A 15,474-nucleotide genomic window follows, 5' to 3' on the forward strand; every position below is an offset into this window, starting at 1 on the left:
AAATGAAAACAACCACGGTGACAATTTTGAAAGTCGACTTAATACAGTGCTGTTACTATGGTAACCCAGGCAGACTCGTTCTTTGAAAGAATCACATCAGAGTCTAAACAAGGCCTTGTCATGGTCTTTTACCCTTCTTTCCTCACAAATGTTTCTTTTGCAACAGCCTCAATAAAACAATATCTACATTATTAGTCATTGTGACGAGATTCTTTTTTCTCAGTTATTATTTCTAAAGACTTTGTTTTTTAGGACACTGTCTAATAAAATAACCTAACTAGGGCTGGGTCAATGGCTCAATTGGTAGGACGTCTGCCTAGCAAACTGAATCCCTGAGTTTGATGTCCATCACCACATAAAACTGGTTGTTGTTGTTGTTGCACATTCATGTAATCCCAGCACTTAAGAGGGAAACAGAAAGAAGGGAGTCAGAAGTTCAAACTCATGCTTGCTACATAATGAATTTGAAGCTAGTCAGACCTATGTGTGGCCTAGCCCTCTCCTTTTTTAATTTTTGTGTGAGACTTGTACTTTTTGTTTTGTTTTGTTCTGTTCTGTTTTTTTTTTTTTTTCTCCTTCAAGACAGGGCTTTTATGCGTGACCCTGGCTATCCTGGAATTCTCTCTATAGACAAGGTTGGCATCAAACTCAAAGATCTACCTGCCCCTGCTGGGATTAAAGGGATGTAGTGATACCTCCTGACATGACATCCAATCCTAAAGAAAGAAAAAACGGAAGAAAGAAGGAAGAAAGGAAGGAAGGAAGGGAGGAAGGAAGGAAGAAGGAAGGAAGGAAGGAAGGAAGGAAGGAAGGGAGGAAGGAAGGAAGGAAGGTAATGAAACCTGATCACAATTCAATGTCAAAATTTTGCCAGGGCAAGTTCTAGACTTTTTGGTACAAAAATTATTTATGTATCCAATATACAGCAATATTAAAATGTTTTAAAAACTTTAGGGATGTGATAAAATTAATAAATGGCCACTGCATTTTTCTCTCCATGGCATTCATGCAGCAAGTCCACCTATAAAGTCTATACCATGATTTCAGCACGATTCTCACAATGATTCTTTGAAGTAAATAGCTATAGGTATTATTACTCTACTTTAAAGATATAGCTATGTGTAAGACAAAAACAGCTGTGACAAATGGGGTCCAGGGAAACAGAAGAAGGAAGCAGAATTACTTCTCCCTTACACTGCAAGGTGAGGCTGGATGAGCCCCGTGGCACAGTGACCACATGGCACATCGCACTCAGGGCCCTGAGCAAGAGCCTGGTATCACAAAATAAAAATAAGGAGCCAGGCAGGGTTACTCACTTCTCTAATCCCAGAGCTTGAGTAGTTATGGCAGGAGGATCAGACCTTCATGGTAATTTTCAGCTGTATGTAGTCTAAATGTCATCTTTTATCTGTGGCCTAGCAGGCTGTGAGAGAGATTTGTGCTAAGGGTTTTACTGATCACTGATAACTGCTTACTCAAAATAGTATAATAGAAGCCTTTCAAAATATGTGGTTTTAAACCTCCATAAATTTACCACTTTAACCATTCCTTAGTATATACAGTTAAACAAAGCTCTATAATGTTAAATCAGATATAATGAAATAATAATAATGTAATCAGATATTTTTTTGTTTTTGAAAAAGAATATAATTTACTGTCAGTTTATATATATATATATATATATATATATATATATATGAAGCAGATAAGTCATAATGCATCAAATATATCAATGCAAAACTGTACCACATTAAACTATAGCTAAATAGGAAATATATGTATTTACTAGTACAGAACTGCTTCATTTATAGATAAATTATGCTGGCTCAAACTTCTGTTCACATTCCCCAGCTCCCTGTGATACTGGGGAAATAGCATCCATTTCCTCATAAGCTAACTGTTCAAACAAAGAGGTCAGAAACCAACCTGATGGAGGCAGTTCTTTTTCTCTACCATGGGTTCTCAGGGACTGAACTCAGGCTGTCTAGTTTTACTTCAGGTGCCTTTCCTTGGGAAGCAATTTTGCTGGCCCAACCCAACCTTCTTTGTACTTCTTCTTACATCATGCTAAGGACTGAACACAGAGCTCCATGAATGACAGGCAAGCTATATATTACTTATTTTGAGACAGGATCTTATTATGTTGCCAGGTTTGCCTAAACTTACTCTGTAAATAAGACAGGCCTTGGACTTCTAATCCTTTTGTGTTGTTAATGGTCTTTATGTAAACATAAGTTCCTCAAGGCTGAGTCTCTCATCATTGTAGATGGTGTGAAGACCGTAACCTGACTACCTTAGACTGTCCCTTTGAAAGTCACTAACTGTTCATACCTGTGTCTGAATGTGCCTGTGACTATCCAAATCTGTCAAATGTGTTCTCTGTGTGTGGGGAGCTGTGCATCAGTGTCTTCCCAGGTGTTCTCCACCTTATTTTTTTTAATTTTTTTTTATTTATTATATATAAGTACACTGTAGCTGTCCCCAGACACACCAGAAGAGGGCATCAGATCTCTTTACAGATGGTTGTGAGCCACCATGTGGTTGCTGGGATTTGAATCATGACCTCTGGAAGAGCAGTCGGGTTCTCTAACCGCTGAGCAATCTCTCCAGTACTCTTCCTTATTTTTTGAGACAGGTCTCTGAAGGAACCTGCAGCTCAATGACAGCATAATATGACTGGCAAGCAAGTCACAGTGTCTATCTCCCCAGAGCTGGAGTTATAGGTGTTTGCTGACTTCCACACCCTTTACATGGGTGTTGGGGACCAAATTCACTACAGCCCTAAAATGTATGCTTAGCAGGGCACCAGCCCTTACAAATCTGAAAGCTAAACATGTGATCAGACATCCCAGATCTATACAGAGTTCCCCGTGTTCTGCTGTAGCCTGCTTACTTGCAGTGATCACCAATGTGATAAATGCACTGATTTATGTTTTTCTTTGTTCTGTATCAAATAAAATATTATGTGATCACCTCCAGTTGTTATAACCTGAGTCTGTGCTCCCAGGCTACTAGCACTTAAGTTTTCTCACAAGAATTAACTATCTCTTATTTCCTGAGGTGAGTGCTGTATGTTGTGTCAATAGCACCTACTAGCAATTTTAACTTCCTAATGAATATATTACAAGTATAATCTATCCCAGCACTCATTTATATCTAAGATGGGAGGCAGATGTTTCTGATAATTTAGTAAAAGAAGTCATATAGCATCTTTTACCAAATCCACTGTTAAATCTATAAATCACGGTGCATCCTATGACGGACGACTGGCAATTCCTTAGCAAGAACTAAAATTATGGAAGTCGTGGGGATGTGTTTCCTTCACTGAGGTACTCAATTAAATTCTATCACTTAACAGGAATTGTTACATTTAGGGGTAGGGGATTAACCTCACTGGTTAGAGCGCTTGCCTAGGAAGCGCAAGGCCCTGGTTTCAATCCCGACCTCCGAAAAAAGGAGCAAAAAAAAAAAAAAAAAAAAGAATGGCTACATTGATCAATACTATTCTAGCACAGACCCTATGTCATACTGTGAATGTTCAGGGACACCAATATCACGGTACTAACAGTGCCCTCATCTGACATGGCATCAGATACATGTTAGACCAACAGTTTCGCACTTCAGAATATATCTCCCAGTAGAGCCACACAGAAAAGGTTACTGAGAACAATTTATGTGAGTATTTAAAAAGCACTTTACTAATCTGCATGAGTCACAGCTCTTTGCACTGTGTAAGGTGTGGGCTGATGCCCTCTTCTCAACAGACAAAGAAGGAATGCATTTTAGTGCAAGGATGGGAAATCACTGATTAACAGTTCTTGGGAAAATGTTAAAAATTCAAAAAGGTGTGTCTGTATGTGGTTCTGAACTTAAAAGCTTTTTTTTTTCCTATTTCCAACAGAAGAGCAGTAGCAAGTCATAGCAGAATGCCATGGAGATGAGAAAGTGGAGCGATGAGAGAACTCAATTTGCAGTTAAATGGGCTGTAGACAATCCTTACAAGTTCGTCAAAAAAAATGATTAAAAATATACTTGGTTGAGAGAGGGATTCTTGTGCACCTAACCATTTCTTAACCTCATTAATGAACAAGGAAATTTCAACCTCCCCAGCACCCCCAAGGAAAAAACAACAAAAAAAAAAACTTCAAAAACAAAAAAACACTCTAAACCACTAAATTAAAACCCAAGGCACTCATAAGTTAAAGCCACTGAGCAACAGACAGGATTGAAATAGGATCTCAAGTCTTACCAACTGACTGCAAGTCTTACTGATAAAAACTGCTAATTGTAAGGAGATTAAAACTGTATTCAAGGCTAAAATGAGTTGACCAGGTTCTGGAGCCTCAGCAGAACCAGCAGCAGGGATGGCAGAGTCCAGGGCAACAGATTGCAGTAGTAAGGGCTCAGATGGGAGACCTCAGCCTACCTTTGTGAGAGCTGTAAAGGGCTGGAAATGTCATGGTGAAGAAAATCGTAGAGGATTTGCCAGGCAGCATTTAATGGATGACAAGAGGCTCTTCTTGTGTCACAGTACCAGCACAGGCACTGGATGAAGCAAGCCAAGCAGGAAAGCACTGAACAGTGGCTCGCACTCCGAAAGTATATCTGTGGTAAAATTCTGGTTCTGTGAAGATTTCAAAGAAGAAGGAAAACAATATCACAATTCAAATAAATTAACTGTTTGTACCATTTAGTCACACAGTACAACTACCCATCAGCGTATCCCTAAAACCGTAACCCGTGGGTTCACAGTCACTCTCTTCTATGCAGACACTACTTGGTCAAACTCTTTAGTGGCTGAGAAACCAGGAAAAGGTGAGGTGGGCTACTGGGCAATGGTTTTTGAGATTTCTGAATATCCTAGAACCAACTAAAATAATTTTGTACTTTTTTCAAGTGTAATAAAACTATAGGAAAAGAATCTATGAGTAAAAGGAAGAAAAAACATCTGCTTTGTTCAATGACTTTAAACATAGGAAAACGTAGAAATATCACGAGTACTGAGACAGCTTTGTTAAGTTGCAAGTTACTATAAACATACACCCAGAGCACGTGGTCTATGGCCTCCTCATAATCAGGGAAAGCTTATGGCTCATTATTGTTTTTTATTGCTGCTCTCCAGTAGTTTTTGTTCTGGGGACAGGATTTCATTTATGTACCCCAGGATGACTGACCATCCTATGGCTTCACCCTCCTCAGTGCTGGGATTACAGGGGAGTGGTGGCCTGCCACACCCAATTTATCATTATCTTTTTGAGTACATGCTAGATCTCTCTACATTAGATCTTTGTTATTAATGCAAACTTCCTAACTAAATGAACTTGGTGTCACCTAAGCATGGGTAAAGAGCCAGAAGAAGGTCACGACTTCTGAATTGATCAGGATGTTCTTTCTCAAGGCATCCGACCTGATTCTAAGCAATCAGTACTTGGACCACTAGCACCTATAATGGCATCCTGAGCATTTATATGAGGACAAGTTGCTGGCGCTCGAGCCGTTATGATGCAGCGACCAACACATATTAACGTTGAGATATAACTGCAGAATTCTTTAAGTGTAAGTGGTAAATGTATTGGCAAGTGGTTGACTAAAATCCTAACACAACTTAGAAGTCAAATAAATGATTTCAGATAAGGAGATTTTTTTTTTATGTGAATGCTCAAAGTAAAGAATCATGCTTGTATATGCATTACAGCTGCTGTGTTTCCGTCTGACTCTCAACACTGCTATATTCTCAGTACCTGAGGGAGATAAATAAAGACAGACAGCTGGACTTATCTGTTTACCCTCCCCCTCAGCAATGCACACAAAAATCAAACAAAATGTGGTTCTGATGTTAGAGTGTAATGAACAATATTAGATATATAAATTGCATGCATTAATAGAAAACTCGGTAATACTGTCTATGTTTACTAAAAACTCAGCTTGTCAACTATGTTAAAAAAAAACCCTCTTTTCCTTTAATTCACATGAAAAGAAAGAAATCTTTCCCTGACTTACTTCTTCCCTGACTTATTTCAACTCTTAAGGTTTAACTTCTCCTGGTTTTTCAGTACTGGGGACTGAACTCAGGAGTCCATTTGAGACAGGCAACCATTCTGCTACTGAGCTACAGAACCCTCCCCTTCCTCGGCACCCCCAAACACTTTTTTGGCTGAAGACACATGGGGGTCAAGGGCAGTTACTAGACACATAAAGGTGACTTGTAGGTTTACTGGGGGGATAGCACAGTGAGCAGAGAGCTTGAGGTGCAAGGGTGAGTATCTGAGTTTGAGTGCAAGGAATCCACATAAAAAGCAATATTTTATAACATGAATCTATAATCCCTGTGCTCCAGCAACTGGATGGCAGGGTGAGATAGGAGAATCTTAGACGCTGATAGGCCAGCTTGTCTGGCAGAGCCGAGGTAAACAAAAGAAACCCTGCCTCAATAAAAGATGAAACAATGCCTGCCATGGTCCTCTGATATTCTACCTGTGCAGGGGGTCACATATACATTTATGGAAAATACAAACACGTCAGGTTTTAAGTTACTTATAGATGAACAAATAAAAATAAATTTATAGTACTCCTGTAAATTTAAGGTACTAAGTTCATTGAATAGATGAGGAAACTGCTGTAGAAATGAAGTTTTGTCCATATGACCAAAACAACAACCCACCAATGGTGGAGCTGGACCTGACAGTCAGGCAGAGTAATGCTCTTTCCATGGCAGCTTGGTAATTTGGTTGGTCATGTGTACTGTAGACGTTTCATGTATCCTAGACATGTAAACTATAATTACCCTATATTCACAGAAACAGGTTACAAAATTATCATAACTCTCAGCAATATTAAATTGTATGAGTTGGGTGCATAATACTTTTTATCAACTAGTAGGAAGGAGAACCTTGAAGTTTTGGTTGTAATGGTTGACCTGTCCTACTAGCTACAGAACTCTAATAATACAAAGAAAATATACAGTCAATAGGTAAGTTCATGTAAAAGCCCTTGCAACTAGGCTTATAACTTTATGATATAAAATGACAATTCTTAATAAAAAGCATCCAAGAAATAATAAAGTTCTGTAGATCATTTAATTTCAACTGGTTTTCTCTTCAATCCATTCAGACCTCACCAAATGTTACTAAACTCCTCTTATGCTGCATGCAGTATTTTAGCGCTTAGAGAAAACAGTCCAGGCATAAAGGTGTTTGTGACGAAGTCCAACTATTTCTTACATATTAGTGGGAAGTAGAGGCAGGAGTATGTGGTGCACTGTCATATCACAAGCATCTGAAAAAAACTAATATGGGCTAAAGGGATAGAAAAAATAGAGAGAACATTTTAGTGTAGTGTGATCTCAGAGTGCCTCACTAAAAACACAGCATTAAACAGAAATCTAAATGAAGGAAAGAAAAGGCAAAGAGACACTCTGGGAAAGAGCTCCCTAAGCAACAGATGTGTTCAAAGACAAATGAATTCAACTGAATGATCATGGGGATTAAGAAAAGATTGGAAGTAACCAACAACTAAGGTGCAACATCCTTAAACATACTGTTTACTATGGAGGGGGAGAGGATGAAGAAAGGGGAACAGAAGAAAAACCACCTTGCACAGACTTGTGGTTAGAAAAAGCTTACGGTAGATGCACACTGCCATACGGTAAATAAGAAACAAATCTGGAAACAAAGATAGTAATAATGGCAGGAGTGAAGAGTGATAAAATTCAAAGAATATGAAGACACAGTAAAAAGATTTCTTGCATGTGTAAATGATAAAATATGAAGGATGTTTTTTGGAAACCAAGTGTTGGCCAAAGGTAAAGATGTCATGTGTCCTGTCCCCAGCGAGTTGTGTTACTAATAGTAACAGTGAACAACTGACTCTAACACTGTTTCAAAAGGGATGTGACTTCCTACAGACCTGAAGGGTTCAAGTTATCAAGGACTAAAATCTTTACAAACATGAGCCAAAAGGAATAAAGCCATTAGCTCTCAGGAAAACAACTGTGCCCTTCCCCAAACCAGGCTTTTGGAATAAAGAAAATATTGATATAAACACTCTGACTTCCAGGAACCATAACAAGCTCCTGATTCCCATATGAGGAAGGCTCAATGAAGGGTATTTCTTCAGTAAACCCACTCAACTCCTACCCAGGAATCACTGAGCTTTCCCATTGTCGACATATTTTTTCCTCTTTTTATACCAAGACAGAAGGCCAGCTTGCTTCTCCCCATATCTGATCTCTTCATACTCTTTGTTCTCTTTCTCAAATGGCTGTTTACTCTGAATTGGACGCAAATTAGTAAGCCCTAGAGGTACTGAAAGAATATCGTTGAGGCAGTTGCAGACACAACAAGACTTTTGACATCACAGAAGAAGCTAGGGCTCTCCAGGATACAAGAGATTTTTCAGGCAGGGCCTAATGATAATGTCACTGAGAACTGTAATTGCCTACTTGGGAAACAGCTTTCCTTACATTGACCAGATTCGAGGGTGCCCTTTACAGGTGTGTCTTCCGTGACCCTGTGGAAATCTTTACATACTACAACTCTCTAAAGGTAGAGACTTCTCTTTTCTTCATTAGTGGTTACATGCTCTGAATGGAGAAAGTTAGTCAGGGGCTTGGCATAGGTAGAAAAGATCTAGGAACATGGAGAGGAGGAGATTGTTCTGGATAATAATTCTTTCCAAGGTACATTCCTGTGACATACAGTTCAATTTGCTAGGTTTTCTGTTTCCCAAAGGTCAGTATTTTCTGTGCAGACCTTTAATTGAATGAAAATTGGACTATATTTACTTATTGTAATTCCTTGGTATAGGACTTTATATATATTCCTGAATGTGAACTTAAAAATTCTGATTTTCAATTCATTATTTTGCAATGATTTTGGCAATAAAGGGGGCCACCTTTAGAGTGAATATAACAGTGTAAATAATGTGTACTCTCTTCAAATGATAAACTCCCAAATCCTTATTTTTCCCTAAAATTACCAACATCAGTAAAGCAGAGGACAACATAGACTATAGAATGCAGTACTGTAGTCCCATTTGATATCAGTTTCTAATATCTACCTTCCTGTGTTCTCACAGCCAGACTTGACGGTATTGGATGTTTTACCATGATCTTTCTTCAGGCCAAACATAAGATTCAGGAGGATGGGCGGTAAGAGGAATGGCATGAGGTCTAGTGAAAATTCAACTTCAATAGTTTCATAAGAACAGGAGAGAGTCTATTTGGCATTGTCATTTGTGTATTCTACATTCTTGACCTTGTTTCCCAGGATCCATGTTAAAATTCCACCTAACATCATACCTGTTGGAGCCACAAAAAGTGTGAAGTGTGTGTGTGTGTGTGTGTGTGTGTGTGTGTGTGTATAATCAGACACCAAAAATAGATAAGATTGAAGAAGCTAAGAATTGCACACTGCCAGCAACAAGATATAGAATTTTCCTGAGAGACACAGCTAGATCATGTCAAATACAGAAGTGAATCCTAGTGGCAAACCAGTGAACTGTAAACTTACCTCATGTTGGTGGATTTTGTGAAAGGATAACAAAAGATGAAGGTGCTTACAACTAAATAAGAACAACTGTGCCAACAAACCAGAGCTTTCTGGTACTAAACAAATATTCGAAGACTGTACATGGATAGACCAATGACTCCAACTGCATATGTAGCAGAGAATGGCCTTGTTCGGCACCAAAATAAGGAGAAGCCGTTTTCCAAACTAGGTTTGACTCCCCGTTCAAGGGAATGTCAAGGTGCAGTAAGGGAGGTTATACAAGAAGGGTAGGGGGACAGGTTAGGAGTCTTACAGACAGGAAACTGGGAAAGAAAAAAAAAAAACATTTGAAATGTAAATGTAGAAACATTCAGTTAAAAAAAGCAATAAAATTTAGTAAAAAATAAAGAAAAATGAAAGAAATAAAAGAAAGGAAAACTGCAAGTTAATGTCACCAATTGTCTCAGAAATCTAAAGGGTCACCTTCAGGGAATGGGAGTCAGAGTAATACTAGTGGAAAGACTGAGATCATGAAGTCTGAACTAGAAGCACGATATCAGTGTCAGACTCAATCTGCTCTATAGGAATGCAAAGCATGGGGGAATTTCCTCTGAGCAGAGGACACAATATTTGTCTTTAGCTCCTTCCTTAGGACTATTTTCTTCTGGGCAAAAAAAGTAAAGGCGTGAGCTCTCAGGAAAACAACTGTACACTTCCCAACACCTGGCTTTTGGAATAATAAATAAATGATATAAACGCTCTGACTTCCTGGTATCATAACAACAGGGAAGTCCAGATTCTTCTCAGAGGCTCCCAGCTCCTGTTTCTGATACGTGAAGGATAAGATCAAGGCTTCTCTTCAGCAAATCCACTCAGCCCCTACCCAGGACTCTCTGAATGTTCCCACGGATGGCATATTTCTTCATTTTTTGATTTACGTAAACAGAAGGCCAGCTGCCTTCTCCCCTTCTCGGATCTCTTCATCCTTTTTTTCTCCCTCCCAAATGACTGTTTACATTGAATGAGAGGCTAATTAATAAACCTAGAGTTACAGAAGGAATAACCCTTAGGCCAGGCTGTGATGACAACACTTGTGACATTACAGAAGAATCTAGTGCACTCCAGGGTACAAGAGATTTTTCAGGGAGGGCCAAATGGTGATGTCACTATGAACTGCCATTGCCTACCTGCTGAACTTCTTTCTTTAATGGCCAGATTTGAGGGTGCCCCTTCAAGGAGTGTCTCCTGTGAAACAGTGGAAACCTTTATGTATTCATCTCTCTAAAATAGAGACTTCTTTTAGCATCATTAGTGGTTACATGCTTTGAATGGAGAAACTTATTCAGAGGCTTGTCATGGGTAGAAAAGATCTAGGATCATGGAAGGGAGGAGATTCTTCTGGATAATAATTCTAATCCAAAGTCCATTCTTGTTACATTCAGTTCAATTTCCTAGGTTTTCTCTATTTCCCAAAAGAAAGGATTTTCCCTACAGCCCTATTATTGAGTGGATATTGTATTTCATTTTCTTACTATAAATTCCTTGATAGGGCACATAGGGAATATATATATTCCTGAATGTGTACTCAAAAATTCTGTTTTCGAATTCAATATTCTTGTAATGATTTTGACAAGAATGAAGGCCAAGGCAAAGAGTGAATATAACAGTGTAAATACTCTGTAATTACTGCAAATTATAAACTACCAAATCCTTTTTTTTTTAATCCAAAAATTACCAGAGATCTGTAAACCAAAGTAAAACATGGACTATAGAATGTGGTTCTGTAGTCCCATTAGATAACAATTCTCTAATATCTACCTTCCTGTGTTTCCAGGCACAGAATTGAGGGATTTGCATGTTTATCATGATTCTTTCTTCAGGACAAACATAAGGTTCAGGAGGATGGGCAGTGAGAGGAATAGCTTGATGTCCTGTGAAACCTCAACTTCAAAAGGTTAATAAGAACAATGGGGAGTCTATTTGGCATTATCATTTGTGGACTCCTCATTTTTGCCCTACTTGCAAAGAATCCATGTTAAAATTCCACCTACCCTCATAGCAGTAGGCGCCAAAAAAAAAAAAAAATATATATATATATATATATATATATATATATATATTCTCTCTCTCTCTCTCTCTCTATATATATATATATATATATATAGAGAGAGAGATAAAGATAGGATAGATACAAAAATATATAAATATAGATACAGATATAAATAGATATAGATAGATATAGATGATATAGATATAGAAATATATAGTTATAGATAGATGTAGATATAGATATAGATACAGATACATATACAGAGATAGATAGATACATAGATAAGTAGATAGATAGATAGATAGATAGATAGATAGATAGATAGATAGATAGATTGAAGGACAGATGGATATATCAGCCACCAAAATTAGATAATATTGATGAACCTAATAAGGGCAGGCTGCTAGGAACCAATATAGGTCTTTCCTGACATACACAGCTATAGCATGCCAAATACAGAAGTGAATGTTTGTGGCAGAGCAGTGTTTTCGGCAACAAAGAGGCCCAGCTATAGAGTGAATATATCAGTGAAAATACTCCGTACCTACTTCAGATGGTAAACAAATCTTTATTTTATCCAAAAATTATGAGACATCAGTAAAGCAAAGTACAACATGGACAAGAGAATGAGGTTCTGTAATACCTTTAGATGTCAGTTCTCTAATATATACCTTCCTGTGTTCCCAGTGTCAGGCTTCAGGTTTTTGGATGTTTTACGATGGTTCTTTCTTCAGATAAAATATAAAATTCAGGAGGTTGTGCAGGGAGAGCAATGACTTGAGGTCCAGGGAAACCTCAACATCACTAGTTTCATAAGAACAGGAGGAAGTCTATTTGGTATTTTCATTTGTAGATTCTAAATAATTGAGGTAGTTCCAAAGAATCCATGTTAAAATTCCACCTAATCTCAAGGCTGTATGAGCCAATATATATATATATATATATATACATATATATATATATATATATATATATATATATATATATATATATATATATATATATGCCACCAAACTAGATAAGACTGTTGACGCTAAGAAGTGCATGCCTCCAGGAACAGGATATAGAACTTTCCTGAGAGACACAGCTAGAGCAGGTCCAATACAGAAATGAAAGCTAGTGGCAAGCCAGTGAACTGAGAACGGACCTCTTGCTGGTAGACTTTGAGAAATGATTACAAGAACTGAAGGGGTATTAAACACCACAAGAACAACAATGCCAAGTAACAAGAGATTTCAGGTACTAAACCAATATTCAAACAATGTATATGGACAGACCTAAGGCTCCAACTGAATATGTAGCAGAGGATGGCCTTTTTGAGCACCAATGGAAGGAGAAGCCCTTTGGTTTCCTCACTAGGTTTAGCTCCCAGTTTATGGGAATGTCAAGGGGCGGTAAGGGTGGTTTTATAGGAATTGGATGGGGACTGCTTAGAGATCTTATGGACAGGAAACTGGAAAAGATAATATAGAAGTATCCAATTAAAGAAGCAAAAAACATGTTCACAATAAATGAAATTATAGAAAAGAAAACTGCCTGCTAATCACCGCTAATAACTAAGAAATATAAAGAGTCACTGTCAATGAATGGTAGACAGAGTAATACTAGTTGAAAGACAGAGATGATGAATTCTCAACTAGAAGCATTTTCTCTCCCATATATCAGTGTCAGACACAACATGTACACTGTAGGAATCCACAGCATGGAGGAGTTTACACTGAGCTGAAGATACAATAATGACCTTTCCCTTCTTCCTTAGGATGTTTTTCTACTGGGCAAAAAGAATAAAATTAATGAGCTCTCAGGAAAACAGAGCCCTTCCCAACATTTGGCTTTTGGGATAAAGAAATTAGTGATATAAACTTTCAGATTCCCAGAACCATAACAAGCAGGGAAGACCAGATAATTCTGAGAGAATCCCAGCTCCAGATTTGCATATGTGGAAGACTAAGATCCAGGCTGTCTCTTCAGCTAACCCACACAGCCCCTACCCAGGACTCATGTATATTTCCCATGGCCCAAGTATTTCTTCCTTTTTTATATACCAAGACAGAAGGCCAGCTTCCTTATCCCCATCTCTGACCTCTTCATCCTGTTTGGTCACCTTCCCAAAGGCTGTTTACTCTGAACTATAGGCCAATTAGTAAACCCTAGAGGTACTGAAGGAATATCAGAGATGCAGATGCATACACAACAGCACTTGTGACATCACAGAAGAAACCATGGCTTTCCAGGATACAAGATATTTTTTCAGGGAGGGACAAATGATAATGTCACTGAGAACTGCAATGACTTACCTGCTAAAAAGCTATCTTTACATTGACCAGATTTGGCGGTGCTCTTTCAAGGATAGTCTCCTGTAACGCTGTGGAAACCTTTCCTTACTACATCACTCTAAAATTAGAGAGTTCTTTGTGCTTCATTAGTGGTTGCCTGCAATGAATGGAGAAAGTTAGTCAGGGGCTTGCAATTGGTAGAAAAGATCTAGGAACATGGAGTGGAGGAGATTCGTCTGCATAATAAATATATTTCCAGGTCCATTCCTGTGACATAAAGTTCAATTTCTTAGGTTTTCTCTGTGTCCCAATGGCCAGTATTTTCCATACAGAAATTTAATTAAGTGAATATTCTATTACATTTACTCTTTTTCTTCTTATTGGAGCTGGGGACTGAAAGCAGGGCCTTGAGCTTGCTAGGCAAGCGCTCTAACACTGACCTAAATCCCCAACACTGTATTTCACTTTCTTATTGTACATTCCTTGATAGGGGACTTTATGTATATTCCTGAGTGTATACTCAAAAATTCTGTTAATGAATTAAATTTTTTGCAATGATTTCGGAAGCAAAGGGGACCCACATATAGAGTGAATATAACAGTGTATATATTGTGTACCTACTTCAAATGATAAACTCAAAAATCCTTATTTTATCCAAAAATTACCAGATATCAGTATAGCAAAGGACAACATGGAGTACAGAATGCGGTTCTCAAGTCTGATTAAGTTTCAGTTCTGGAATATCTAACTTTTTGTTTTCCCAGTGCTAGACTTGCAGGTTTGGATGTTTGGATTCTTTCTTCAAGGAAAACAAAATTCCGGAGGAAGGGCAAGGAGAGGAATGGCTTTAGGTCTAGGGAAACCTCAACCTCAATAGATTCATAAGAACAGGAGGAAGTCTATTTGGCATTTGTGAATTCTACATTCTTGACCTATTTGTTCAAATCCATATCTAACATCATTGCTGAAGGAGCCATATATATATATATATATATATATATATATATATATATATATATATATATAGAGAGAGAGAGAGAGAGAGAGAGAGAGAGATAGAGATAGAGATAGATAGATAGATAGATAGATAGATAGATATAGACATAGACATAGACATAGACATAGACATAGATAGATAGATATAGATATAGATAGATAGATAGATATAGATACAGATAGATATAGATGGATAGATACAGATACAGATACAGGTACAGATACAGATACAGATAGAGATACAGATACAGATACAGATACAGATACAGATACAGATACAGATACAGATAGATAAACATATCTGCCACCAAAACCAGAAAGATTGTTGAAGCTAAGAAGTGCATGCTGCCAGGAACCAGATATATAGATATACTATATATAGATATAGTGTATATAGATACAGTGTATATATATATATATATATATATATATATATATATATATATATATATGGAATTCTCCTGGCTTTATTATTGGTTACATGCTCTGAATGGAGAGTCATAGTAAGGGGCTTGGCATAGGTGGACAAGATTTAGGAATCTGGAGTGGAGGAGATTCTTCTGGATAATAATTTTTCCCAGGTCCATTCCTATGGCCTACAGTTCAATTTTCTCAGATATCTCTGTTTTCCAAATACTAGGATTTTTCTTATACTCCTTTAGTT

Source organism: Rattus norvegicus, chromosome Y (assembly GCF_021556685.1).
Source record: "Rattus norvegicus strain SHRSP/BbbUtx chromosome Y, alternate assembly SHRSP_T2T, whole genome shotgun sequence".
Taxonomy (NCBI): domain Eukaryota; kingdom Metazoa; phylum Chordata; class Mammalia; order Rodentia; family Muridae; genus Rattus; species Rattus norvegicus.